This window comes from Ovis canadensis, chromosome 14 (assembly GCF_042477335.2).
Source record: "Ovis canadensis isolate MfBH-ARS-UI-01 breed Bighorn chromosome 14, ARS-UI_OviCan_v2, whole genome shotgun sequence".
NCBI classification, from domain to species: Eukaryota; Metazoa; Chordata; class Mammalia; order Artiodactyla; family Bovidae; genus Ovis; species Ovis canadensis.
The window spans coordinates 6,368,405-6,395,485 of NC_091258.1; positions in this window are offsets into that span (position 1 = coordinate 6,368,405).

Sequence of the window (27,081 nt, forward strand, 5' to 3'; positions counted from 1 at the left end):
AGTGTCACGCAGTCCGCCGCGTGGATCAAAGGATCTATGGTTTTCCCTCGAGTCTTTCCCACGAGGCTTTCCCACGAGGCTTTCCCACAGGGCTGTCGCACGTGCACACGTGGTGGGAGTCGATCCTCGGCTTGAACGTCAAGGCAGTGCAGGGAAAACAGGTTCCTCTGGAATGGACTGACACATCTGGGGGACTCTTGGAATGGTGTCACGACCCTGGAGTTCCTCTCGCCTTTCCTGTGGAGAGCGCCTCCTCTTGAGATGCGACTGAAACGCCGGGAATTCTTTCCCTACGAAACAGGGAAGGATCCCTCATCTCGAGCTAGGAGGCGGAAACGGGGCTCCCCTGGATGTGTGCGGGACCCCACGTGCTTCCTCTCGAGTGGAGACGGGTATGTCGGGGAACTTCTTGAGTTGCAGCAATGGTGTGAAGGACCCTTTGGAAGTTCCAGTGGTTAGATGTGATTGGCCTCGAGAAGCCTCAGCGGAAATGGGCCTCATCTCGCCTGGAGGGCAAAACCTCCTGGATTTTCTCGAGTTGCGGCAGGTGCTCTCGACTTACGACGGGGACCTCAGGGACCCGCTCTGGTGGCCTCAGGAAAGGCCAGTCCCCATGCGAGTTCCTCGGGGGCCTCTCGGGATTCCTCTCCCGTCGATGCCGACGCCTAAGACCTTGTGTGGATTCCGGGCCGGAACCTGAGGATTCCTCTCCAGTGCTGACATGGATCTTGGGGTACTTCTGGAGTCTCCCCAGGGGAGTCAGTCCTCGTCTCGAATGCGGGCATGCACTTGCGCTTTCCTCCAGAGCGGTAGCAGCAGTGTCACGCAGTCCGCCGCGTGGATCAAAGGATCTATGGTTTTCCCTCGAGTCTTTCCCACGAGGCTTTCCCACGAGGCTTTCCCACAGGGCTGTCCCTCGTGCACACGTTGTGCGAGTCGATCCTCGGCTTGAACGTCAAGGCAGTGCAGGGAAAACAGGTTCCTCTGGAATGGACTGACACATCTGGGGGACTCTTGGAATGTTGTCTCGACCCTGGAGTTCCTCTCGCCTTTCCTGAGGAGAGCGCCTCCTCTTGAGATGCGACGGGAACGCCGGGAATTCTTTCCCTACGAAACAGGGAAAGGATCCCTCATCTCGAGCTAGGAGGCGGAAACGGGGCTCCCCTGGATGTGTGCGGGACACCACGTGCTTCCCTCGAGTGGAGACGGGTATGTCGGGGAACTTCTTGAGTTGCAGCAAGGGTGTGAAAGACCCTTTGGAAGTTCCAGTGGTTAGATGTGATTGGCCTCGAGAAGCCTCAGCGGAAATGGGCCTCATCTCGCCTGGAGGGCAAAACCTCCTGGATTTTCTCGAGTTGCGGCAGGTGCTCTCGACTTACGACGGGGACCTCAGGGACCCGCTCTGGTGGGCTAAGGAAAGGCCAGTCCCCATGCGAGTTCCTCGGGGGCGTCTCGGGATTCCTCTCCCGTCGATGCCGGGGCCTAAGACCTTGTGTGGAGTCGGGGCCGGAACCTGAGGATTCCTCTCCAGTGCTGACATGGATCTTGGGGTACTTCTGGAGTCTCCCCAGGGGAGTCAGTCCTCGTCTCGAATGCGGGCATGCACTTGCGCTTTCCTCCAGAGCGGTAGCAGCAGTGTCACGCAGTCCGCCGCGTGGATCAAAGGATCTATGGTTTTCCCTCGAGTCTTTCCCACGAGGCTTTCCCACGAGGCTTTCCCACAGGGCTGTCCCACGTGCACACGTGGTGGGAGTCGATCCTCGGCTTGAACGTCAAGGCAGTGCAGGGAAAACAGGTTCCTCTGGAATGGACTGACACATCTGGGGGACTCTTGGAATGGTGTCACGACCCTGGAGTTCCTCTTGCCTTTCCTGTGGAGAGCGCCTCCTCTTGAGATGCGACTGAAACGCCGGGAATTCTTTCCCTACGAAACAGGGAAGGATCCCTCATCTCGAGCTAGGAGGCGGAAACGGGGCTCCCCTGGATTTGTGAGGGACCCCACTTGCTTCCTCTCGAGTGGAGACGGGTATGTCGGGGAACTTCTTGAGTTGCAGCAATGGTGTGAAGGACCCTTTGGAAGTTCCAGTGGTTAGATGTGATTGGCCTCGAGAAGCCTCAGCGGAAATGGGCCTCATCTCGCCTGGAGGGCAAAACCTCCTGGATTTTCTCGAGTTGCGGCAGGTGCTCTCGACTTACGACGGGGACCTCAGGGACCCGCTCTGGTGGCCTCAGGAAAGGCCAGTCCCCATGCGAGTTCCTCGGGGGCCTCTCGGGATTCCTCTCCCGTCGATGCCGGGGCCTAAGACCTTGTGTGGAGTCGGGGCCGGAACCTGAGGATTCCTCTCCAGTGCTGACATGGATCTTGGGGTACTTCTGGAGTCTCCCCAGGGGAGTCAGTCCTCGTCTCGAATGTGGGCATGCACTTGCGCTCTCCTCCAGAGCGGTAGCAGCAGTGTCACGCAGTCCGCCGCGTGGATCAAAGGATCTATGGTTTTCCCTCGAGTCTTTCCCACGAGGCTTTCCCACGAGGCTTTCCCACAGGGCTGTCCCACGTGCACACCTGGTGGGAGTCTTTCCTCGGCTTGAACGTCAAGGCAGTGCAGGGAAAACAGGTTCCTCTGGAATGGGCTGACACATCTGGGGGACTCTTGGAATGGTGGCACGACCCTGGAGTTCCTCTCGCCTTTCCTGTGGAGAGCGCCTCCTCTTGAGATGCGACGGGAACGCCGGGAATTCTTTCCCTACGAAACAGGGAAAGGATCCCTCATCTCGAGCTAGGAGGCGAAACGGGGCTCCCCTGGATGTGTGCGGGACACCACGTGCTTCCTCTCTAGTGGAGACGGGTATGTCGGGGAACTTCTTGAGTTGCAGCAAGGGTGTGAAGGACCCTTTGGAAGTTCCAGTGGTTAGATGTGATTGGCCTCGAGAAGCCTCAGCGGAAATGGGCCTCATCTCGCCTGGAGGGCAAAACCTCCTGGATTTTCTCGAGTTGCGGCAGGTGCTCTCGACTTACGACGGGGACCTCAGGGAACCCCTCTGGTGGCCTCAGGAAAGGCCAGTCCCCATGCGAGTTCCTCGGGGGCGTCTCGGGATTCCTCTCCCGTCGATGCCGGGGCCTAAGACCTTGTGTGGAGTCGGGGCCGGAACCTGAGGATTCCTCTCCAGTGCTGACATGGATCTTGGGGTACTTCTGGAGTCTCCCCAGGGGAGTCAGTCCTCGTCTCGAATGCGGGCATGCACTTGCGCTTTCCTCCAGAGCGGTAGCAGCAGTGTCACGCAGTCCGCCACGTGGATCAAAGGATCTATGGTTTTCCCTCGAGTCTTTCCCACGAGGCTTTCCCACGAGGCTTTCCCACAGGGCTGTCCCAAGTGCACACGTGGTGGGAGTGGATCCTCGGCTTGAACGTCAAGGCAGTGCAGGGAAAACAGGTTCCTCTGGAATGGACTGACACATCTGGGGGACTCTTGGAATGGTGTCTCGACCCTGGAGTTCCTCTCGCCTTTCCTGTGGAGAGCGCCTCCTCTTGAGATGCGACGGGAACGCCGGGAATTCTTTCCCTACGAAACAGGGAAAGGATCCCTCATCTCGAGCTAGGAGGCGGAAACGGGGCTCCCCTGGATGTGTGCGGGACACCACGTGCTTCCTCTCGAGTGGAGACGGGTATGTCGGGGAACTTCTTGAGTTGCAGCAATGGTGTGAAGGACCCTTTGGAAGTTCCAGTGGTTAGATGTGATTGGCCTCGAGAAGCCTCAGCGGAAATGGGCCTCATCTCGCCTGGAGGGCAAAACCTCCTGGATTTTCTCGAGTTGCGGCAGGTGCTCTCGACTTACGACGGGGACCTCAGGGACCCGCTCTGGTGGCCTCAGGAAAGGCCAGTCCCCATGCGAGTTCTTCGGGGGCCTCTCGGGATTCCTCTCCCGTCGATGCCGGGGCCTAAGACCTTGTGTGGAGTCGGGGCTGGAACCTGAGGATTCCTCTCCAGTGCTGACATGGATCTTGGGGTACTTCTGGAGTCTCCCCAGGGGAGTCAGTCCTCGTCTCGAATGTGGGCATGCACTTGCGCTTTCCTCCAGAGCGGTAGCAGCAGTGTCATGCAGTCCGCCGCGTGGATCAAAGGATCTATGGTTTTCCCTCGAGTCTTTCCCACGAGGCTTTCCCACGAGGCTTTCCCACAGGGCTGTCCCAAGTGCACACGTGGTGGGAGTCGATCCTCGGCTTGAACGTCAAGGCAGTGCAGGGAAACAGGTTCCTCTGGAATGGACTGACACATCTGGGGGACTCTTGGAATGGTGTCTCGACCCTGGAGTTCCTCTCGCCTTTCCTGTGGAGAGCGCCTCCTCTTGAGATGCGACGGGAACGCCGGGAATTCTTTCCCTACGAAACAGGGAAAGGATCCCTCATCTCGAGCTAGGAGGCGGAAACGGGGCTCCCCTGATGTGTGCGGGACCCCACGTGCTTCCTCTCGAGTGGAGACGGGTATGTCGGGGAACTTCTTGAGTTGCAGCAATGGTGTGAAGGACCCTTTGGAAGTTCCAGTGGTTAGATGTGATTGGTCTCGAGAAGCCTCAGCGGAAATGGGCCTCATCTCGCCTGGAGGGCAAAACCTCCTGGATTTTCTCGAGTTGCGGCAGGTGCTCTCGATTTACGACGGGGACCTCAGGGACCCGCTCTGGTGGCCTCAGGAAAGGCCAGTCCCCATGCGAGTTCCTCGGGGGCGTCTCGGGATTCCTCTCCCGTCGATGCCGGGGCCTAAGACCTTGTGTGGATTCCGGGCCGGAACCTGTTGGGGTACTTCTGGAGTCTCCCCAGGGGAGTCAGTCCTCGTCTCGAATGCGGGCATGCACTTGCGCTTTCCTCCAGAGCGGTAGCAGCAGTGTCACGCAGTCCGCCGCGTGGATCAAAGGATCTATGGTTTTCCCTCGAGTCTTTCCCACGAGGCTTTCCCACGAGGCTTTCCCACAGGGCTGTCCCTCGTGCACACGTTGTGCGAGTCGATCCTCGGCTTGAACGTCAAGGCAGTGCAGGGAAAACAGGTTCCTCTGGAATGGACTGACACATCTGGGGGACTCTTGGAATGGTGTCTCGACCCTGGAGTTCCTCTCGCCTTTCCTGAGGAGAGCGCCTCCTCTTGAGATGCGACGGGAACGCCGGGAATTCTTTCCCTACGAAACAGGGAAAGGATCCCTCATCTCGAGCTAGGAGGCGGAAACGGGGCTCCCCTGGATGTGTGCGGGACACCACGTGCTTCCTCTCGAGTGGAGACGGGTATGTCGGGGAACTTCTTGAGTTGCAGCAAGGGTGTGAAAGACCCTTTGGAAGTTCCAGTGGTTAGATGTGATTGGCCTCGAGAAGCCTCAGCGGAAATGGGCCTCATCTCGCCTGGAGGGCAAAACCTCCTGGATTTTCTCGAGTTGCGGCAGGTGCTCTCGACTTACGACGGGGACCTCAGGGACCCGCTCTGGTGGGCTCAGGAAAGGCCAGTCCCCATGCGAGTTCCTCGGGGGCGTCTCGGGATTCCTCTCCCGTCGATGCCGGGGCCTAAGACCTTGTGTGGAGTCGGGGCCGGAACCTGAGGATTCCTCTCCAGTGCTGACATGGATCTTGGGGTACTTCTGGAGTCTCCCCAGGGGAGTCAGTCCTCGTCTCGAATGCGGGCATGCACTTGCGCTTTCCTCCAGAGCGGTAGCAGCAGTGTCACGCAGTCCGCCGCGTGGATCAAAGGATCTATGGTTTTCCCTCGAGTCTTTCCCACGAGGCTTTCCCACGAGGCTTTCCCACAGGGCTGTCCCACGTGCACACGTGGTGGGAGTCGATCCTCGGCTTGAACGTCAAGGCAGTGCAGGGAAAACAGGTTCCTCTGGAATGGACTGACACATCTGGGGGACTCTTGGAATGGTGTCACGACCCTGGAGTTCCTCTCGCCTTTCCTGTATAGAGCGCCTCCTCTTGAGATGGGACTGAAACGCCGGGAATTCTTTCCCTACGAAACAGGGAAGGATCCCTCATCTCGAGCTAGGAGGCGGAAACGGGGCTCCCCTGGATTTGTGAGGGACCCCACTTGCTTCCTCTCGAGTGGAGACGGGTATGTCGGGGAACTTCTTGAGTTGCAGCAATGGTGTGAAGGACCCTTTGGAAGTTCCAGTGGTTAGATGTGATTGGCCTCGAGAAGCCTGAGCGGAAATGGGCCTCATCTCGCCTGGAGGGCAAAACCTCCTGGATTTTCTCGAGTTGCGGCAGGTGCTCTCGACTTACGACGGGGACCTCAGGGACCCGCTCTGGTGGCCTCAGGAAAGGCCAGTCCCCATGCGAGTTCCTCGGGGGCCTCTCGGGATTCCTCTCCCGTCGATGCCGGGGCCTAAGACCTTGTGTGGAGTCGGGGCCGGAACCTGAGGATTCCTCTCCAGTGCTGACATGGATCTTGGGGTACTTCTGGAGTCTCCCCAGGGGAGTCAGTCCTCGTCTCGAATGTGGGCATGCACTTGCGCTCTCCTCCAGAGCGGTAGCAGCAGTGTCACGCAGTCCGCCGCGTGGATCAAAGGATCTATGGTTTTCCCTCGAGTCTTTCCCACGAGGCTTTCCCACGAGGCTTTCCCACAGGGCTGTCCCACGTGCACACCTGGTGGGAGTCTTTCCTCGGCTTGAACGTCAAGGCAGTGCAGGGAAAACAGGTTCCTCTGGAATGGGCTGACACATCTGGGGGACTCTTGGAATGGTGGCACGACCCTGGAGTTCCTCTCGCCTTTCCTGTGGAGAGCGCCTCCTCTTGAGATGCGACGGGAACGCCGGGAATTCTTTCCCTACGAAACAGGGAAAGGATCCCTCATCTCGAGCTAGGAGGCGAAACGGGGCTCCCCTGGATGTGTGCGGGACACCACGTGCTTCCTCTCTAGTGGAGACGGGTATGTCGGGGAACTTCTTGAGTTGCAGCAAGGGTGTGAAGGACCCTTTGGAAGTTCCAGTGGTTAGATGTGATTGGCCTCGAGAAGCCTCAGCGGAAATGGGCCTCATCTCGCCTGGAGGGCAAAACCTCCTGGATTTTCTCGAGTTGCGGCAGGTGCTCTCGACTTACGACTGGGACCTCAGGGAACCCCTCTGGTGGCCTCAGGAAAGGCCAGTCCCCATGCGAGTTCCTCGGGGGCGTCTCGGGATTCCTCTCCCGTCGATGCCGGGGCCTAAGACCTTGTGTGGAGTCGGGGCCGGAACCTGAGGATTCCTCTCCAGTGCTGACATGGATCTTGGGGTACTTCTGGAGTCTCCCAAGGGGAGTCAGTCCTCGTCTCGAATGCGGGCATGCACTTGCGCTTTCCTCCAGAGCGGTAGCAGCAGTGTCACGCAGTCCGCCACGTGGATCAAAGGATCTATGGTTTTCCCTCGAGTCTTTCCCACGAGGCTTTCCCACGAGGCTTTCCCACAGGGCTGTCCCAAGTGCACACGTGGTGGGAGTCGATCCTCGGCTTGAACGTCAAGGCAGTGCAGGGAAAACAGGTTCCTCTGGAATGGACTGACACATCTGGGGGACTCTTGGAATGGTGTCTCGACCCTGGAGTTCCTCTCGCCTTTCCTGTGGAGAGCGCCTCCTCTTGAGATGCGACGGGAACGCCGGGAATTCTTTCCCTACGAAACAGGGAAAGGATCCCTCATCTCGAGCTAGGAGGCGGAAACGGGGCTCCCCTGGATGTGTGCGGGACCCCACGTGCTTCCTCTCGAGTGGAGACGGGTATGTCGGGGAACTTCTTGAGTTGCAGCAATGGTGTGAAGGACCCTTTGGAAGTTCCAGTGGTTAGATGTGATTGGCCTCGAGAAGCCTCAGCGGAAATGGGCCTCATCTCGCCTGGAGGGCAAAACCTCCTGGATTTTCTCGAGTTGCGGCAGGTGCTCTCGACTTACGACGGGTACCTCAGGGACCCGCTCTGGTGGCCTCAGGAAAGGCCAGTCCCCATGCGAGTTCTTCGGGGGCCTCTCGGGATTCCTCTCCCGTCGATGCCGGGGCCTAAGACCTTGTGTGGAGTCGGGGCTGGAACCTGAGGATTCCTCTCCAGTGCTGACATGGATCTTGGGGTACTTCTGGAGTCTCCCCAGGGGAGTCAGTCCTCGTCTCGAATGTGGGCATGCACTTGCGCTTTCCTCCAGAGCGGTAGCAGCAGTGTCATGCAGTCCGCCGCGTGGATCAAAGGATCTATGGTTTTCCCTCGAGTCTTTCCCACGAGGCTTTCCCACGAGGCTTTCCCACAGGGCTGTCCCAAGTGCACACGTGGTGGGAGTCGATCCTCGGCTTGAACGTCAAGGCAGTGCAGGGAAACAGGTTCCTCTGGAATGGACTGACACATCTGGGGGACTCTTGGAATGGTGTCTCGACCCTGGAGTTCCTCTCGCCTTTCCTGTGGAGAGCGCCTCCTCTTGAGATGCGACGGGAACGCCGGGAATTCTTTCCCTACGAAACAGGGAAAGGATCCCTCATCTCGAGCTAGGAGGCGGAAACGGGGCTCCCCTGATGTGTGCGGGACCCCACGTGCTTCCTCTCGAGTGGAGACGGGTATGTCGGGGAACTTCTTGAGTTGCAGCAATGGTGTGAAGGACCCTTTGGAAGTTCCAGTGGTTAGATGTGATTGGTCTCGAGAAGCCTCAGCGGAAATGGGCCTCATCTCGCCTGGAGGGCAAAACCTCCTGGATTTTCTCGAGTTGCGGCAGGTGCTCTCGATTTACGACGGGGACCTCAGGGACCCGCTCTGGTGGCTTCAGGAAAGGCCAGTCCCCATGCGAGTTCCTCGGGGGCGTCTCGGGATTCCTCTCCCGTCGATGCCGGGGCCTAAGACCTTGTGTGGATTCCGGGCCGGAACCTGAGGATTCCTCTCCAGTGCTGACATGGATCTTGGCGTACTTCTGGAGTCTCCCCAGGGGAGTCAGTCCTCGTCTCGAATGCGGGCATGCACTTGCGCTTTCCTCCAGAGCGGTAGCAGCAGTGTCTCGCAGTCCGCCGCGTGGATCAAAGGATCTATGGTTTTCCCTCGAGTCTTTCCCACGAGGCTTTCCCACGAGGCTTTCCCACAGGGCTGTCCCTCGTGCACACGTTGTGCGAGTCGATCCTCGGCTTGAACGTCAAGGCAGTGCAGGGAAAACAGGTTCCTCTGGAATGGACTGACACATCTGGGGGACTCTTGGAATGGTGTCTCGACCCTGGAGTTCCTCTCGCCTTTCCTGAGGAGAGCGCCTCCTCTTGAGATGCGACGGGAACGCCGGGAATTCTTTCCCTACGAAACAGGGAAAGGATCCCTCATCTCGAGCTAGGAGGCGGAAACGGGGCTCCCCTGGATGTGTGCGGGACCCACGTGCTTCCTCTCGAGTGGAGACGGGTATGTCGGGGAACTTCTTGAGTTGCAGCAAGGGTGTGAAGGACCCTTTGGAAGTTCCAGTGGTTAGATGTGATTGGCCTCGAGAAGCCTCAGTGGAAATGGGCCTCATCTCGCCTGGAGGGCAAAACCTCCTGGATTTTCTCGAGTTGCGGCAGGTGCTCTCGACTTACGACGGGGACCTCAGGGACCCGCTCTGGTGGCCTCAGGAAAGGCCAGTCCCCATGCGAGTTCCTCGGGGGCCTCTCGGGATTCCTCTCCCGTCGATGCCGGGGCCTAAGAACTTGTGTGGAGTCGGGGCCGGAACCTGAGGATTCCTCTCCAGTGCTGACATGGATCTTGGGGTACTTCTGGAGTCTCCCCAGGGGAGTCAGTCCTCGTCTCGAATGCGGGCATGCACTTGCGCTTTCCTCCAGAGCGGTAGCAGCAGTGTCACGCAGTCCGCCGCGTGGATCAAAGGATCTATGGTTTTCCCTCGAGTCTTTCCCACGAGGCTTTCCCACGAGGCTTTCCCACAGGGCTGTCCCACGTGCACACGTGGTGGGAGTCGATCCTCGGCTTGAACGTCAAGGCAGTGCAGGGAAAACAGGTTCCTCTGGAATGGACTGACACATCTGGGGGACTCTTGGAATGGTGTCACGACCCTGGAGTTCCTCTCGCCTTTCCTGTGGAGAGCGCCTCCTCTTGAGATGCGACTGGAACGCCGGGAATTCTTTCCCTACGAAACAGGGAAAGGATCCCTCATCTCGAGCTAGGAGGCGGAAACGGGGCTCCCCTGGATGTGTGAGGGACCCCACTTGCTTCCTCTCGAGTGGAGACGGGTATGTCGGGGAACTTCTTGAGTTGCAGCAATGGTGTGAAGGACCCTTTGGAAGTTCCAGTGGTTAGATGTGATTGGCCTCGAGAAGCCTCAGCGGAAATGGGCCTCATCTCGCCTGGAGGGCAAAACCTCCTGGATTTTCTCGAGTTGCGGCAGGTGCTCTCGACTTACGACGGGGACCTCAGGGACCCGCTCTGGTGGCCTCAGGAAAGGCCAGTCCCTATGCGAGTTCCTCGGGGGCCTCTCGGGATTCCTCTCCCATCGATGCCGGGGCCTAAGACCTTGTGTGGAGTCGGGGCCGGAACCTGAGGATTCTTCTCCAGTGCTGACATGGATCTTGGGGTACTTCTGGAGTCTCCCCAGGGGAGTCAGTCCTCGTCTCGAATGTGGGCATGCACTTGCGCTTTCCTCCAGAGCGGTAGCAGCAGTGTCACGCAGTCCGCCGCGTGGATCAAAGGATCTATGGTTTTCCCTCGAGTCTTTCCCACGAGGCTTTCCCACGAGGCTTTCCCACAGGGCTGTCCCACGTGCACACGTGGTGGGAGTCGATCCACGGCATGAACGTCAAGGCAGTGCAGGGAAAACAGGTTCCTCTGGAATGGGCTGACACATCTGGGGGACTCTTGGAATGGTGGCACGACCCTGGAGTTCCTCTCGCCTTTCCTGTGGAGAGCGCCTCCTCTTGAGAAGCGACGGGAACGCCGGGAATTCTTTCCCTACGAAACAGGGAAAGGATCCCTCATCTCGAGCTAGGAGGCGAAACGGGGCTCCCCTGGATGTGTGCGGGACACCACGTGCTTCCTCTCGAGTGGAGACGGGTATGTCGGGGAACTTCTTGAGTTGCAGCAAGGGTGTGAAGGACCCTTTGGAAGTTCCAGTGGTTAGATGTGATTGGACTCGAGAAGCCTCAGCGGAAATGGGCCTCATCTCGCCTGGAGGGCAAAACCTCCTGGATTTTCTCGAGTTGCGGCAGGTGCTCTCGACTTACGACGGGTACCTCAGGGACCCGCTCTGGTGGCCTCAGGAAAGGCCAGTCCCCATGCGAGTTCCTCGGGGGCCTCTCTGGATTCCTCTCCCGTCGATGCCGGGGCCTAAGACCTTGTGTGGAGTCGGGGCCGGAACCTGAGTATTCCTCTCCAGTGCTGAGATGGATCTTGGGGTACTTCTGGAGTCTCCCCAGGGGAGTCAGTCCTCGTCTCGAATGCGAGCATGCACTTGCGCTTTCCTCCAGAGCGGTAGCAGCAGTGTCACGCAGTCCGCCGCGTGGATCAAAGGATCTATGGTTTTCCCTCGAGTCTTTCCCACGAGGCTTTCCCACGAGGCTTTCCCACAGGGCTGTCCCAAGTGCACACGTGGTGGGAGTCGATCCTCGGCTTGAACGTCAAGGCAGTGCAGGGAAAACAGGTTCCTCTGGAATGGACTGACACATCTGGGGGACTCTTGGAATGGTGTCTCGACCCTGGAGTTCCTCTCGCCTTTCCTGTGGAGAGCGCCTCCTCTTGAGATGCGACGGGAACGCCGGGAATTCTTTCTCTACGAAACAGGGAAAGGATCCCTCATCTCGAGCTAGGAGGCGGAAACGGGGCTCCCCTGGATGTGTGCGGGACCCCACGTGCTTCCTCTCGAGTGGAGACGGGTATGTCGGGGAACTTCTTGAGTTGCAGCAATGGTGTGAAGGACCCTTTGGAAGTTCCAGTGGTTAGATGTGATTGGCCTCGAGAAACCTCAGCGGAAATGGGCCTCATCTGGCCTGGAGGGCAAAACCTCCTGGATTTTCTCGAGTTGCGGCAGGTGCTCTCGACTTACGACGGGGACCTCAGGGACCCGCTCTGGTGGCCTCAGGAAAGGCCAGTCCCCATGCGAGTTCCTCGCGGGCCTCTCGGGATTCCTCTCCCGTCGATGCCGGGGCCTAAGACCTTGTGTGGAGTCGGGGCCGGAACCTGAGGATTCCTCTCCAGTGCTGACATGGATCTTGGGGTACTTCTGGAGTCTCCCCAGGGGAGTCAGTCCTCGTCTCGAATGCGGGCATGCACTTGCGCTTTCCTCCAGAGCGGTAGCAGCAGTGTCACGCAGTTCGCCGCGTGGATCAAAGGATCTATGGTTTTCCCTCGAGTCTTTTCCACGAGGCTTTCCCACGAGGCTTTCCCACAGGGCTGTCCCACGTGCACACGTGGTGGGACTCGATCTTCGGCTTGAACGTCAAGGCAGTGCAGGGAAAACAGGTTACTCTGGAATGGACTGACACATCTGGGGGACTCTTGGAATGGTGGCACGACCCTGGAGTTCCTCTCGCCTTTCCTGTGGAGAGCGCCTCCTCTTGAGATGCGACTGGAACGCCGGGAATTCTTTCCCTACTAAACAGGGAAAGGATCCCTCATCTCGAGCTAGGAGGCGGAAACGGGGCTCCCCTGGATGTGTGAGGGACCCCACTTGCTTCCTCTCGAGTGGAGACGGGTATGTCGGGAAACTTCTTGAGTTGCAGCAATGGTGTGAAGGACCCTTTGGAAGTTCCAGTGGTTAGATGTGATTGGCCTCGAGAAGCCTCAGCGGAAATGGGCCTCATCTGGCCTGGAGGGCAAAACCTCCTGGATTTTCTCGAGTTGCGGCAGGTGCTCTCGACTTACGACGGGGACCTCAGGGACCCGCTCTGGTGGCCTCAGGAAAGGCCAGTCCCCATGCGAGTTCCTCGGGGGCCTCTCGGGATTCCTCTCCCGTCGATGCCGGGGCCTAAGACCTTGTGTGGAGTCGGGGCCGGAACCTGAGGATTCCTCTCCAGTGCTGACATGGATCTTGGGGTACTTCTGGAGTCTCCCCAGGGGAGTCAGTCCTCGTCTCGAATGCGGGCATGCACTTGCGCTCTCCTCCAGAGCGGTAGCAGCAGTGTCACGCAGTCCGCCGCGTGGATCAACGGATCTATGGTTTTCCCTCGAGTCTTTCCCACGAGGCTTTCCCACGAGGCTTTCCAACAGGGCTGTCCCACGTGCACACGTGGTGCGAGTCGATCCTCGGCTTGAACGTCAAGGCAGTGCAGGGAAAACAGGTTCCTCTGGAATGGACTGACACATCTGGGGGACTCTTGGAATGGTGTCTCGACCCTGGAGTTCCTCTCGCCTTTCCTGTGGAGAGCGCCTCCTCTTGAGATGCGACGGGAACGCCGAGAATTCTTTCCCTACGAAACAGGGAAAGGATCTCTCATCTCGAGCTAGGAGGCGGAAACGGGGCTCCCCTGGATGTGTGCGGGACACCACGTGCTTCCTCTCGAGTGGAGACGGGTATGTCGGGGAACTTCTTGAGTTGCAGCAATGGTGTGAAGGACCCTTTGGAAGTTCCAGTGGTTAGATGTGATTGGCCTCGAGAAGCCTCAGCGGAAATGGGCCTCATCTCGCCTGGAGGGCAAAACCTCCTGGATTTTCTGAAGTTGCGGCAGGTGCTCTCGACTTACGACGGAGACCTCAGGGACCCGCTCTGGTGGCCTCAGGAAAGGCCAGTCCCCATGCGAGTTCCTCGGGGGCCTCTCGGGATTCCGCTCCCGTCGATGCCGGGGCCTAAGACCTTGTGTGGAGTCGGGGCCGGAACCTGAGGATTCCTCTCCAGTGCTGACATGGATCTTGGGGTACTTCTGGAGTCTCCCCAGGGGAGTCAGTCCTCGTCTCGAATGCGGGCATGCATTTGCGCTTTCCTCCAGAGCGGTAGCAGCAGTGTCACGCAGTCCGCCGCGTGGATCAAAGGATCTATGGTTTTCCCTCGAGTCTTTCCCACGAGGCTTTCCCACGAGGCTTTCCCACAGGGCGGTCCCACGAGCACACGTGGTGGGAGTCGATCCTCGGCTTGAACGTCAAGGCAGTGCAGGGAAAACAGGTTCCTCTGGAATGGACTGACACATTGGGGGACTCTTGGAATGGTGTCTCGTCCCTGGAGTTCCTCTCGCCTTTCCTGTGGAGAGCGCCTCCTCTTGAGATGCGACGGGAACGCCGGGAATTCTTTCCCTACGAAACAGGGAAAGGATCCCTCATCTCGAGCTAGGAGGCGGAAACGGGGCTCCCCTGGATGTGTGCGGGACACCACGTGCTTCCTCTCGAGTGGAGACGGGTATGTCGGGGAACTTCTTGAGTTGCAGCAAGGGTGTGAAGGACCCTTTGGAAGTTCCAGTGGTTAGATGTGATTGGCCTCGAGAAGCCTCTGCGGAAATGGGCCTCATCTCGCCTGGAGGGCAAAACCTCCTGGATTTTCTCGAGTTGCGGTAGGTGCTCTCGACTTACGACGGGGACCTCAGGGACCCGCTCTGGTGGCCTCAGGAAAGGCCAGTCCCCTTGCGAGATCCTCGGGGGCCTCTTGGGATTCCTCTCCCGTCGATGCCGGGGCCTAAGACCTGGTGTGGAGTCGTGGCCGGAACCTGAGGATTCCTCTCCAGTGCTGACATGGATCTTGGGGTACTTCTGGAGTCTCCCCAGGGGAGTCAGTCCTCGTCTCGAATGCGGGCATGCACTTGCGCTTTCCTCCAGAGCGGTAGCAGCAGTGTCACGCAGTCTGCCGCGTGGATCAAAGGATCTATGGTTTTCCCTCGAGTCTTTCCCACGAGGCTTTCCCACGAGGCTTTCCCACAGGGCTGTCCCACGTGCACACGTGGTGGAAGTCGATCCTCGGCTTGAACGTCAAGGCAGTGCAGGGAAAACAGGTTCCTCTGGAATGGGCTGACACATCTGGGGGACTCTTGGAATGGTGTCACGACACTGGAGTTCCTTTCGCCTTTCCTGTGGAAAGCGCCTCCTCTTGAGATGCGACGGGAACGCCGGGAATTCTTTCCCTACGAAACAGGGAAAGGATCCCTCATCTCGAGCTAGGAGGCGGAAACGGGGCTCCCCTGGATGTGTGCAGGACACCACGTGCATCCTCTCGAGTGGAGACGGGTATGTCGGGGAACTTCTTGAGTTGCAGCAAGGGTGTGAAGGACCCTTTGGAAGTTCCAGTGGTTAGATGTGATTGGCCTCGAGAAGCCTCAGCGGAAATGGGCCTCATCTCGCCTGGAGGGCAAAACCTCCTGGATTTTCTCGAGTTGCGGCAGGTGCTCTCGACTTACGACGGGGACCTCAGGGACCCGCTCTGGTGGCCTCAGGAAAGGCCAGTCCCCATGCGAGTTCCTCGGGGGCCTCTCGGGATTCCTCTCCCGTCGATGCCGGGGCCTAAGACCTTGTGTGGAGTCGGGGCCGGAACCTGAGGATTCCTCTCCAGTGCTGACATGGATCTTGGGGTACTTCTGGAGTCTCCCCAGGGGAGTCAGTCCTCGTCTCGAATGCGGGCATGCACTTGCGCTTTCCTCCAGAACGGTAGCATCAGTGTCACGCAGTCCGCCCCGTGGATCAAAGGATCTATGGTTTTCCCTCGAGTCTTTCCCACGAGGCTTTCCCACGAGGCTTTCCAACAGGGCTGTCCCTCGTGCACACGTGGTGGGAGTCGATCCTCGGCTTGAACGTCAGGCAGTGCAGGGAAAACAGGTTCCTCTGGAATGGACTGACACATCTGGGGGTCTCTTGGAATGGTGCCACGACCCTGGAGTTCCTCTCGCCTTTCCTGTGGAGAGCGCCTCCTCTTGAGATGCGACGGGAACGCCGGGAATTCTTTCCCTACGAAACAGGGAAAGGATCCCTCATCTCGAGCTAGGAGGCGGAAACGGGGCTCCCCTGGATATGTGCGGGACCCTACGTGCTTCCCCTCAAGTCGAGACGGGTATGTCGGGGAACTTCTTGCGTTGCAGCAATGGTGTGAAGGACCCTTCGGAAGTTCCAGTGGTTAGATGAGATTGGCCTCGAGAAGCCTCAGCGGAAATGGGCCTCATCTCGCCTGGAGGGCAAAACCTCCTGGATTTTCTCGAGTTGCGGCAGGTGCTCTCGACTTACGACGGGGACCTCAGGGACCCGCCCTGGTGGCCTCAGGAAAGGCCAGTCCCCATGCGAGTTCCTCGGGGGCGTCTCGGGATTCCTCTCCCGTCGATGCCGGGGCCTAAGACCTTGTGTGGAGTCGGGGCCGGAACCTGAGGATTCCTCTCCAGTGCTGACATGGATCTTGGGGTACTTCTGGAGTCTCCCCAGGGGAGTCAGTCCTCGTCTCCAATGCGGGCATGCACTTGCGCTTTCCTCCAGAGCGGTAGCAGCAGTGTCACGCAGTCCGCCGCGTGGATCAAAGGATCTATGGTTTTCCCTCGAGTCTTTCCCACGAGGCTTTCCCACGAGGCTTTCACACAGGGCTGTCCCACAGGGCTGTCCCACGTGCACACGTGGTGGGAGTCGATCCTCGGCTTGAACGTCAAGGCAGTGCAGGGAAAACAGGTTCCTCTGGAATGGACTGACATATCTGGGGGACACTTGGAATGGTGGCATGACCCTGGAGTTCCTCTCGCCTTTCCTGTGGAGAGCGCCTCCTCTTGAGATGCGACGGGAACGCCGGGAATTCTTTCCCTACGAAACAGGGAAAGGATCCCTCATCTCGAGCTAGGAGGCGGAAACGGGGCTCCCCTGGATGTGTGCGGGACCCACGTGCTTCCTCTCGAGTGCAGACGGGTATGTCTGGGAAGTTCTTGAGTTGCAGCAAGAGTGTGAAGGACCCTTTGGAAGTTCATGTGGTTAGATGTGATTGGCCTCGAGAAGCCTCAGCGGAAATGGGCCTCATCTCGCCTGGAGGGCAAAACCTCCTGGATTTTCTCGAGTTGCGGCAGGTGCTCTCGATTTACGACGGTGACCTCAGGGACCCGCTCTGGTGGCCTCAGGAAAGGCCAGTCCAAATGCGAGTTCCTCGGGGGCCTCTCGGGATTTCTCTCCCGTCGATGCCGGGGCCTAAGACCTTGTGTGGAGTCGGGGCCGGAACCTGAGGATTCCTCTCCAGGGCTGACATGGATCTTGGGGTACTTCTGGAGTCTCCCCAGGGGAGTCAGTCCTCGTCTCGAATGCGGGCATGCACTTGCGCTTTCCTCCAGAGCGGTAGCAGCAGTGTCACCCAGTCCTCCGCGTGGATCAAAGGATCTATGGTTTTCCCTCGAGTCTTTCCCACGAGGCTTTCCCACAGGGCTGTCCCACGTGCACACGTGGTGGGAGTCGATCCTCGGCTTGAACGTCAAGTCAGTTCAGGGAAAACAGGTTCCTCTGGTATGGACTGACACATCTGGGGGACTCTTGGAATGGTGTCACGACCCTGGAGTTCCTCTCGCCTTTCCTGTGGAGAGCGCCTCCTCTTGAGATGTGACTGGAACGCCGGGAATTCTTTCCCTACGAAAAAGGGAAGGATCCCTCATCTCGAGCTAGGAGGCGGAAACGGGGCTCCCCTGGATGTGTGAGGGAACCCACGTGCTTCCTCTCGAGTGGAGACGGGTATGTCGGGGAACTTCTTGAGTTGCAGCAATGGTGTGAAGGACCCTTTGGAAGTTCCAGTGGTTAGATGTGATTGGCCTCGAGAAGCCTCAGCGGAAATGGGCCTCATCTCGCCTGGAGGGCAAAACCTCCTGGATTTTCTCGAGTTGCGGCAGGTGCTCTCGACTTACGATGGGGACCTCATGGAACCGCTCTGGTGGCCTCAGGAAAGGCCAGTCCCCATGCGAGTTCCTCGGGGGCGTCTCGGGATTCCTCTCCCGTCGATGCCGGGGCCTAAGACCTTGTGTGGAGTCGGGGCCGGAACCTGAGGATTCCTCTCCAGTGCTGACATGGATCTTGGGGTACTTCTGGAGTCTCCCCAGGGGAGTCAGTCCTCGTCTCGAATGCGGGCATGCACTTGCGCTTTCCTCCAGAGCGGTAGCATCAGTGTCACGCAGTCCGCCGCGTGGATCAAAGGATCATTGGTTTTCCCTCGAGTCTTTCCCACGAGGCTTTCCCAGGAGGCTTTCCCACAGGGCTGTCCCACGTGCACACGTGGTGGGACTCGATCCTCGGCTTGAACGTCAAGGCAGTGCAGGGAAAACAGGTTCCTCTGGAATGGACTGACACATCTGGGGGACTCTTTGAATGGTGGCACGACCCTGGAGTTCCTCTCGCCTTTCCTGTGGAGAGCGCCTCCTCTTGAGATGCGACGGAACGCCGGGAATTCTTTCCCTACGAAACAGGGAAAGGATCCCTCATCTCGAGCTAGGAGTCGGAAACGGGGCTCCCCTGGATGTGTGCGGGACACCACGTGCTTCCTCTCGAGTGGAGACGGGTATGTCGGGGAATTTCTTGAGTTGCAGCAAGGGTGTGAAGGACCCTTTGGAAGTTCCAGTGGTTAGATGTGCTTGGCCTCGAGAAGCCTCAGCGGAAATGGGCCTCATCTCGCCTGGAAGGCAAAACCTCCTGGATTTTCTCGAGTTGCGGCAGGTGCTCTCGACAGGGACCCGCTCTGGTGGCCTCAGGAAAGGCCAGTCCCCATGCGAGTTCCTCGGGGGCCTCTCGGGATTCCTGTCCCGTCGATGCCGGGGCCTAAGACCTTGTGTGGAGTCGGGGCCGGAACCTGAGGATTCCTCTCCAGTGCTGACATGGATCTTGGGGTACTTCTGGAGTCTCCCCAGGGGAGTCAGTCCTCGTCTCGAATGCGGGCATGCATTTGCGCTTTCCTCCAGAGCGGTAGCAGCAGTGTCACGCAGTCCGCCGCGTGGATCAAAGGATCTATGGTTTTCCCTCGAGTCTTTCCCACGAGGCTTTCCCATGAGGCTTTCCCACAGGGCTGTCCCACGTGCACACGTGGTGGGAGTCGATATTCGGCTTGAACGTCAAGGCAGTGCAGTTAAAACAGGTTGCTCTGGAATGGACTGACACATCTGGGGGACTCTTGGAATGGTGGCATGACCCTGGAGTTCCTCTCGCCTTTCCTGTGGAGAGCGCCTCCTCTTGAGATGCGACGGGAACGCCGGGAATTCTTTCCCTACGAAACAGGGAAAGGATCCCTCATCTCGAGCTAGGAGGCGGAAACGGGGCTCCCCTGGATGTGTGCGGGACACCACGTGCTTCCTCTCGAGTGGAGACGGGTATGTCGGGGAACTTCTTGAGTTGCAGCAAGGGTGTGAAGGACCCTTTGGAAGTTCCAGTGGTTAGATGTGATTGGCCTCAAGAAGCCTCAGCGGAAATGGGCCTCATCTCGCCTGGAGGGCAAAACCTCCTGGATTTTCTCGAGTTGCGGCAGGTGCTCTCGACTTACGACGGGGACCTCAGGGACCCGCTCTGGTGGCCTCAGGACAGGCCAGTCCCCATGCGAGTTCCTCAGGGGCCTCTCGGGATTCCTCTCCCGTCGATGCCGGGGCCTAAGACCTTGTGTGGAGTCGGGGCCGGAACCTGAGGATTCCTCTCCAGTGCTGACATGGATCTTGGGGTACTTCTGGAGTCTCCCCAGGGGAGTCAGTCCTCGTCTCAAATGCGGGCATGCACTTGCGCTTTCCTCCAGAGCGGTAGCAGCAGTGTCACGCAGTCCGCCGCGTGGATCAAAGGATCTATGGTTTTCCCTCGAGTCTTTCCCACGAGGCTTTCCCAAGAGGCTTTCCCACAGGGCTGTCCCACGTGCACACGTGGTGGGAGTCGATCCTCGGCTTGAACGTCAAGGCAGTGCAGGGAAAACAGGTTCCTCTGGAATGGACTGACACAACTGGGGGACTCTTGGAATGGTGGCACGACCCTGGAGTTCCTCTCGCCTTTCCTGTGGAGAGCGCCTCCTCTTGAGATGCGACGGGAACGCCTGGAATTCTTTCCCTACGAAACAGGGAAAGGATCCCTCATCTCGAGCTAGGAGGTGGAAACGGGGCTCCCCTGGATGTGTGCGGGACACCACGTGCTTCCTATCGAGTGGAGACGGGTATGTCGGGGAACTTCTTGAGTTGCAGTAATGGTGTGAAGGACCCTTTGGAAGTTCCAGTGGTTAGATGTGATTGGCCTCGAGAAGCCTCAGCGGAAATGGGCCTCATCTCGCCTGGAGGGCAAAACCTCCTGGATTTTCTCGAGTTGCGGCAGGTGCTCTCGACTTACGACGGGGACCTCAGGGACCCGCTCTGGTGGCCTCAGGAAAGGCCAGTCCCCATGCGAGTTCCTCGGGGGCCTCTCGGGATTCCTCTCCCGTCGATGCCGGGGCCTAAGACCTTGTGTGGAGTCGGGGCCGGAACCTGAGGATTCCTCTCCAGTGCTGACATGGATCTTGGGGTACTTCTGGAGTCTCCCCAGGGGAGTCAGTCCTCGTCTCCAATGCGGGCATGCACTTGCGCTTTCCTCCAGAGCGGTAGCAGCAGTGTCACGCAGTCCGCCGCGTGGATCAAAGGATCTATGGTTTTCCCTCGAGTCTTTCCCACGAGGCTTTCCCACGAGGCTTTCCCACAGGGCTGTCCCACGTGCACACGTGGTGGGAGTCGATCCTCGGCTTGAACGTCAAGGCAGTGCAGGGAAAACAGGTTCCTCTGGAATGGACTGACACATCTGGGGGACTCTTGGAATGGTGGCACGACCCTGGAGTTCCTCTCCCCTTTCCTGTGGAGAGCGCCTCCTCTTGAGATGCGACGGGAACGCCGGGAATTCTTTCCCTAAAAAACAGGGAAAGGATCCCTCATCTCGAGCTAGGAGGCGGAAACGGGGCTCCCCTGGATGTGTGCGGGACACCACGTGCTTCCTCTCGAGTGCAGACGGGTATGTCGGGGAACTTCTTGAGTTGCAGCAAGGGTGTGAAGGACTCTTTGGAAGTTCCAGTGGTTAGACGTGATTAGCCTCGAGAAGCCTCAGCGGAAATGGGCCTCATCTCGCCTGGAGGGCAAAACCTCCTGGATTTTCTCGAGTTGCGGCAGGTGCTCTCGACTTACGACGGGGACCTCAGGGACCCGCTCTGGTGGCCTCAGGAAAGGCCAGTCCCCATGCGAGTTCCTCGGGGGCCTCTGGGGATTCCTCTCCCGTCGATGCCGGGGCCTAAGTCCTTGTGTGGAGTCGGGGCCGGAACCTGAGGATTCCTCTCCAGTGCTGACATGGATCTTGGGGTACTTCTGGAGTCTCCCCAGGGGAGTCAGTCCTCGTCTCGAATGCGGGCATGCACTTGCGCTTTCCTCCAGAGCGGTAGCAGCAGTGTCACGCAGTCCGCCGCATGGATCAAAGGATCTATGGTTTTCCCTCGAGTCTTTCCCACGAGGCTTTCCCACGAGGCTTTCCCACAGGGCTGTCCCACGTGCACACGTGGTGGGAGTCGATCCTCGGCTTGAACGTCAAGGCAGTGCAGGGAAAACAGGTTCCTCTGGAATGGACTGACACATCTGCGGGACTCTTGGAATGGTGGCATGACCCTGGAGTTCCTCTCGCCTTTCCTGTGGAGAGCGCCTCCTCTTGAGATGCGACGGGAACGCCGGGAATTCTTTCCCTACGAAACAGAGAAAGGATCCCTCATCTCGAGCTAGGAGGCGGAAACGGGGCTCCCCTGGATGTGTGCGGGACCCCACGTGCTTCCTCTCGAGTGCAGACGGGTATGTCGGGGAACTTCTTGAGTTGCAGCAAGGGTGTGAAGTACCCTTTGGAAGTTCCAGTGGTTAGACGTGATTAGCCTCGAGAAGCCTCAGCGGAAATGGGCCTCATCTCGCCGGGAGGGCAAAACCTCCTGGATTTTCTCGAGTTGCGGCATGTGCTCTCGACTTACGACGGGGAACTCGGGTACCCGCTCTGGTGGCCTCAGGAAAGGCCAGTCCCCATGCGAGTTCCTCGGGGGCCGCTCGGGATTCCTCTCCCATCGATGCCGGGGCCTAAGACCTTGTGTGGAGTCGGGGCCAGAACTTGAGGATTCCTCTCCAGTGCTGACATGGATCTTGGGGTACTTCTGGAGTCTCCCCAGGGGAGTCAGTCCTCGTCTCGAATGCGGGCATGCACTTGCGCTTTCCTCCATAGCGGTAGCAGCAGTGTTACGCAGTCTGCCACGTGGATCAAAGGATCACTGGTTTTCCCTCGAGTCTTTCCCACGAGGCTTTCCACGAGGCTTTCCCACAGGGCTGTCCCACGTGCACACGTGGTGGGAGTGGATCCTCGGCTTGAACGTCAAGGCAGTGCAGGGAAAACAGGTTCCTCTAGAATGGACTGACTCATCTGGGGCACTCTTGGAATGGTGGCACGACCCTGGAGTTCCTCTCGCCTTTCCTGTGGAGAGCGCCTCCTCTTGAGATGCGACGGGATCGCCGGGAATTCTTTCCCTACGAAACAGGGAAAGGATCCCTCATCTCGAGCTAGGAGGCGGAAATGGGGCTCCCCTGGATGTGTGCGGGACCCCACGTGCTTCCTCTCGAGTGGAGACGGGTATGTCGGGGAACTTCTTGAGTTGCAGCAAGGTTGTGAAGGACCCTTTGGAAGTTCCAGTGGTTAGATGTGATTGGCCTCGAGAAGCCTCAGCGGAAATGGGCCTCATCTCGCCTGGAGGGCAAAACCTCCTGGATTTTCTCGAGTTGCGGCAGGTGCTCTCGACTTACGACGGGGACCTCAGGGACCCGCTCTGGTGGCCTCAGGAAAGGCCAGTCCCCATGCGAGTTCCTTGGGGGCCTCTCGGGATTCCTCTCCTGTCGATGCCGGGGCCTAAGACCTTGTGTGGAGTCGGGGCCCGATCCTGAGGATTCCTCTCCAGTGATGACATGGATCTTGGGGTACTTCTTGAGTCTCCCCAGGGGAGTCAGTCCTCGTCTCGAATGCGGGCATGCACTTTCGCTTTCCTCCAGAGCGGTAGCAGCAGTGTCACGCAGTCCGCCGCGTGGATCAAAGGATCTATGGTTTTCCCTCGAGTCTTTCCCACGAGGCTTTCCCACGAGGCTTTCAAACAGGGCTGTCCCACGTGCACACGTGGTGGGAGTCGATCCTCGGCTTGAACGTCAAGGCAGTGCAGGGAAAACAGGTTCCTCTGTAATGGACTGACACATCTGGGGGTCTCTTGGAATGGTGCCACGACCCTGGAGTTCCTCTCGCCTTTCCTGTGGAGAGCGCCACCTCTTGAAATGCGACGGGAACGCCGGGAATTCTTTCCCTACGAAACAGGGAAAGGATCCCTCATCTCGAGCTAGGAGGCGGAAACGGGGCTCCCCTGGATGTGTGCGGGACCCCACGTGCTTCCTCTCGAGTGGAGACGGGTATGTCGGGGAACTTCTTGAGTTGCAGCAAGGGTGTGAAGGACCCTTTGGAAGTTCCAGTGGTTAGATGTGATTAGCCTCCAGAAGCCTCAGCGGAAATGGGCCTCATCTCGCCTGGAGGGCAAAACCTTCTGGATTTTCTCGAGTTGCGGCAGGTGCTCTCGACTTACGACGGGGACCTAAGGGACCCGCTCTGGTGGCCTCAGGAAAGGCCAGTCCCCATGCGAGTTCCTCGGGGGCCTCTCGGGATTCCTCTCCCGTCGATGCCGGGGCCTAAGACCTTGTGTGGAGTCGGGGCCGGAACCTGAGGATTCCTCTCCAGTGCTGACATGGATCTTGGGGTAAGTCTGGAGTCTCCCCAGGGGAATCAGTCCTCGTCTCGAATGCGGGCATGCACTTGCGCTTTCCTCCATAGTGGTAGCAGCAGTGTTACGCAGTCCGCCGCGTGGATAAAAGGATCTATGGTTTTCCCTCGAGTCTTTCCCACGAGGCTTTCCACGAGGCTTTCCCACAGGGCTGTCCCACGTGCACACGTGGTGGGAGTGGATCCTCGGCTTGAACGTCAAGGCAGTGCAGGGAAAACAGGTTCCTCTAGAATGGACTGACTCATCTGGGGCACTCTTGGAATGGTGGCACGACCCTGGAGTTCCTTTCGCCTTTCCTGTGGAGAGCGCCTCCTCTTGAGATGCGACGGGATCGCCGGGAATTCTTTCCCTACGAAACAGGGAAAGGATCCCTCATCTCGAGCTAGGAGGCGGAAATGGGGCTCCCCTGGATGTGTGCGGGACCCCACGTGCTTCCTCTCGAGTGGAGACGGGTATGTCGGGGAACTTCTTGAGTTGCAGCAAGGGTGTGAAGGACCCTTTGGAAGTTCCAGTGGTTAGATGTGATTGGCCTCGAGAAGCCTCAGCGGAAATGGGCCTCATCTCGCCTGGAGGGCAAAACCTCCTGGATTTTCTCGAGTTGCGGCAGGTGCTCTCCACTTACGACGGGGACCTCAGGGACCCGCTCTGGTGGCCTCAAGAAAGGCCAGTCCCCATGCGAGTTCCTTGGGGGCCTCTCGGGATTACTCTCCTGTCGATGCCGGGGCCTAAGACCTTGTGTGGAGTCGGGGCCCGATCCTGAGGATTCCTCTCCAGTGATGACATGGATCTTGGGGTACTTCTGGAGTCTCCCCAGGGAAGTCAGTCCTCGTCTCGAATGCGGGCATGCACTTTCGCTTTCCTCCAGAGCGGTAGCAGCAGTGTCACGCAGTCCGCCGCGTGGATCAAAGGATCTATGGTTTTCCCTCGAGTCTTTCCCACGAGGCTTTCCCACGAGGCTTTCAAACAGGGCTGTCCCACGTGCACACGTGGTGGGAGTCGATCCTCTGCTTGAACGTCAAGGCAGTGCAGGGAAAACAGGTTCCTCTGTAATGGACTGACACATCTGGGGGTCTCTTGGAATGGTGCCACGACCTTGGAGTTCCTCTCGCCTTTCCTGTGGAGAGCTCCACCTCTTGAAATGCGACGGGAACGCCGGGAATTCTTTCCCTACGAAACAGGGAAAGGATCCCTCATCTCGAGCTAGGAGGCGGAAACGGGGCTCCCCTGTATGTGTGCGGGACCCTCGTGCTTCCTCTCGAGTGGAGACGGGTATGTCGCGGAACTGCTTCAGTTGCAGCAAGGGTGTGAAGGACCCTTTGGAAGTTCCAGTGGTTAGACGTGATTAGCCTCGAGAAGCCTCAGCGGAAATGGGCCTCATCTCGCCTGGAGGGCAAAACCTCCTGGATTTTCTCTAGTTGCGGCAGGTGCTCTCGACTTACGACGGGGACGTCAGGGACCCGCTCTGGTGGCCTCAGGAAAGGCCAGTCCCCATGCGAGTTCCTCGGGGGCCTCTCGGGATTCCTCTCCCTTCGATGCCGGGGCCTAAGACCTTGTGTGGAGTCGGGGCCGGAACCTGAGGATTCCTCTCCAGTGCTGACATGGATCTTGGGGTACTTCTGGAGTCTCCCCAGGGGAATCAGTCCTCGTCTCGAATGCGGGCATGCACTTGCGCTTTCCTCCAGAGCGGTAGCAGCAGTGTCACGCAGTCCGCCGCATGGATCAAAGGATCTATGGTTTTCCCTCAAGTCTTTCCCACGAGGCTTTCCCACGAGGCTTTCCCACAGGGCTTTCCCACGTGCACTCGTGGTGGGAGTGGATCCTCGGCTTGAACGTCAAGGCAGTGCAGGGAAAAAAGTTTCCTCTAGAATGGACTGACATATCTGGGGCACTCTTGGAATGGTGGCAAGACCATGGAGTTCCTTTCGCCTTTCCTGTGGAGAGCGCCACCTCTTGAGATGCGACGGGAACGCCGGGAATTCTTTCCCTAGGAAACAGGGAAAGGATCCCTCATCTCGAGCTAGGAGGCGGAAACGGGGCTCCCCTGGATGTGTGCGGGACCCCACGTGCTTCCTCTCGAGTGGAGACGGGTATGTCGCGGAACTTCTTCAGTTGCAGCAAGGGTGTGAAGGACCCTTTGGAAGTTCCAGTGGTTAGACGTGATTAGCCTCGAGAAGCCTCAGCGGAAATGGGCCTCATCTCGCCTGGAGGGCAAAACCTCCTGGATTTTCTCGAGTTGCGGCAGGTGCTCTTGACTTATGACGGGGACCTCAGGGACCCGCTCTGGTGGCCTCAGGAAAGGCCAGTCCCCATGCGAGTTCCTCTGGGGCCTCTCGGGATTCCTCTCCCGTCGATGCCAGGGCCTAAGACCTTGTGTGGAGTCGGGGCCGGAACCTGAGGATTCCTCTCCAGTGATGACATGGATCTTGGGGTACTTCTGGAGTCTCCCCAGGGGAGTCAGTCCTCGTCTGGAATGCGGGCATGCACTTGCGCTTTCCTCCACAGCGGTAGCAGCAGTGTCACGCAGTCCGCCGCGTGGATCAAAGGATCTATGGTTTTCCCTCGAGTCTTTCCCACGAGGCTTTCCCACGAGGCTTTCCCACAGGGCTGTCCCACGTGCACACGTGGTGGGAGTCGATCCTCGGCTTGAACGTCAAGGCAGTGCAGGGAAAACAGGTTCCTCTGGAATGGACTGACACATCTGTGGGACTCTTGGAATGGTGGCACGACCCTGGAGTTCCTCTCGCCTTTCCTGTGGAGAGCGCCTCCTCTTGAGATGCGACGGGAACGCCGGGAATTCTTTCCCTACGAAACAGGGAAAGGATCCCTCATCTCGAAATAGGAGGTGGAAACGGGGCTCCCCTGGATGTGTGCGGGACCCCACGTGCTTCCTCTCGAGTGGAGACGGGTATGTCGGGGAACTTCTTGAGTTGCAGCAAGGGTGTGAAGGACCCTTTGGAAGTTCCAGTAGTTAGATGTGATTGGCCTCGAGAAGCCTCAGCGGAAATGGGCCTCATCTCGCCTGGAGGGCAAAACCTCCTGGATTTTCTCTAGTTGCGGCAGGTGCTCTCCACTTACGACGGGGACGTCAGGGACCCGCTCTGGTGGCCTCAGGAAAGGCCAGTCCCCATGCGAGTTCCTCGGGGGCCTCTCGGGATTCCGCTCCCGTCGATGCCGGGGCCTAAGACCTTGTGTGGAGTCGGGGCCGGAACCTGAGGATTCCTCTCCAGTGCTGACATGGATCTTGGGGTACTTCTGGAGTCTCCCCAGGGGAGTCAGTCCTCGTCTCGAATGCGGGCATGCACTTGCGCTTTCCTCCAGAGCGGTAGCAGCAGTGTCACGCAGTCTGCCGCGTGGATCAAAGGATCTATGGTTTTCCCTCGAGTCTTTCCCACGAGGCTTTCCCACGAGGCTTTCCCACAGGGCTGTCCCACGTGCACACGTGGTGGAAGTCGATCCTCGGCTTGAACGTCAAGGCAGTGCAG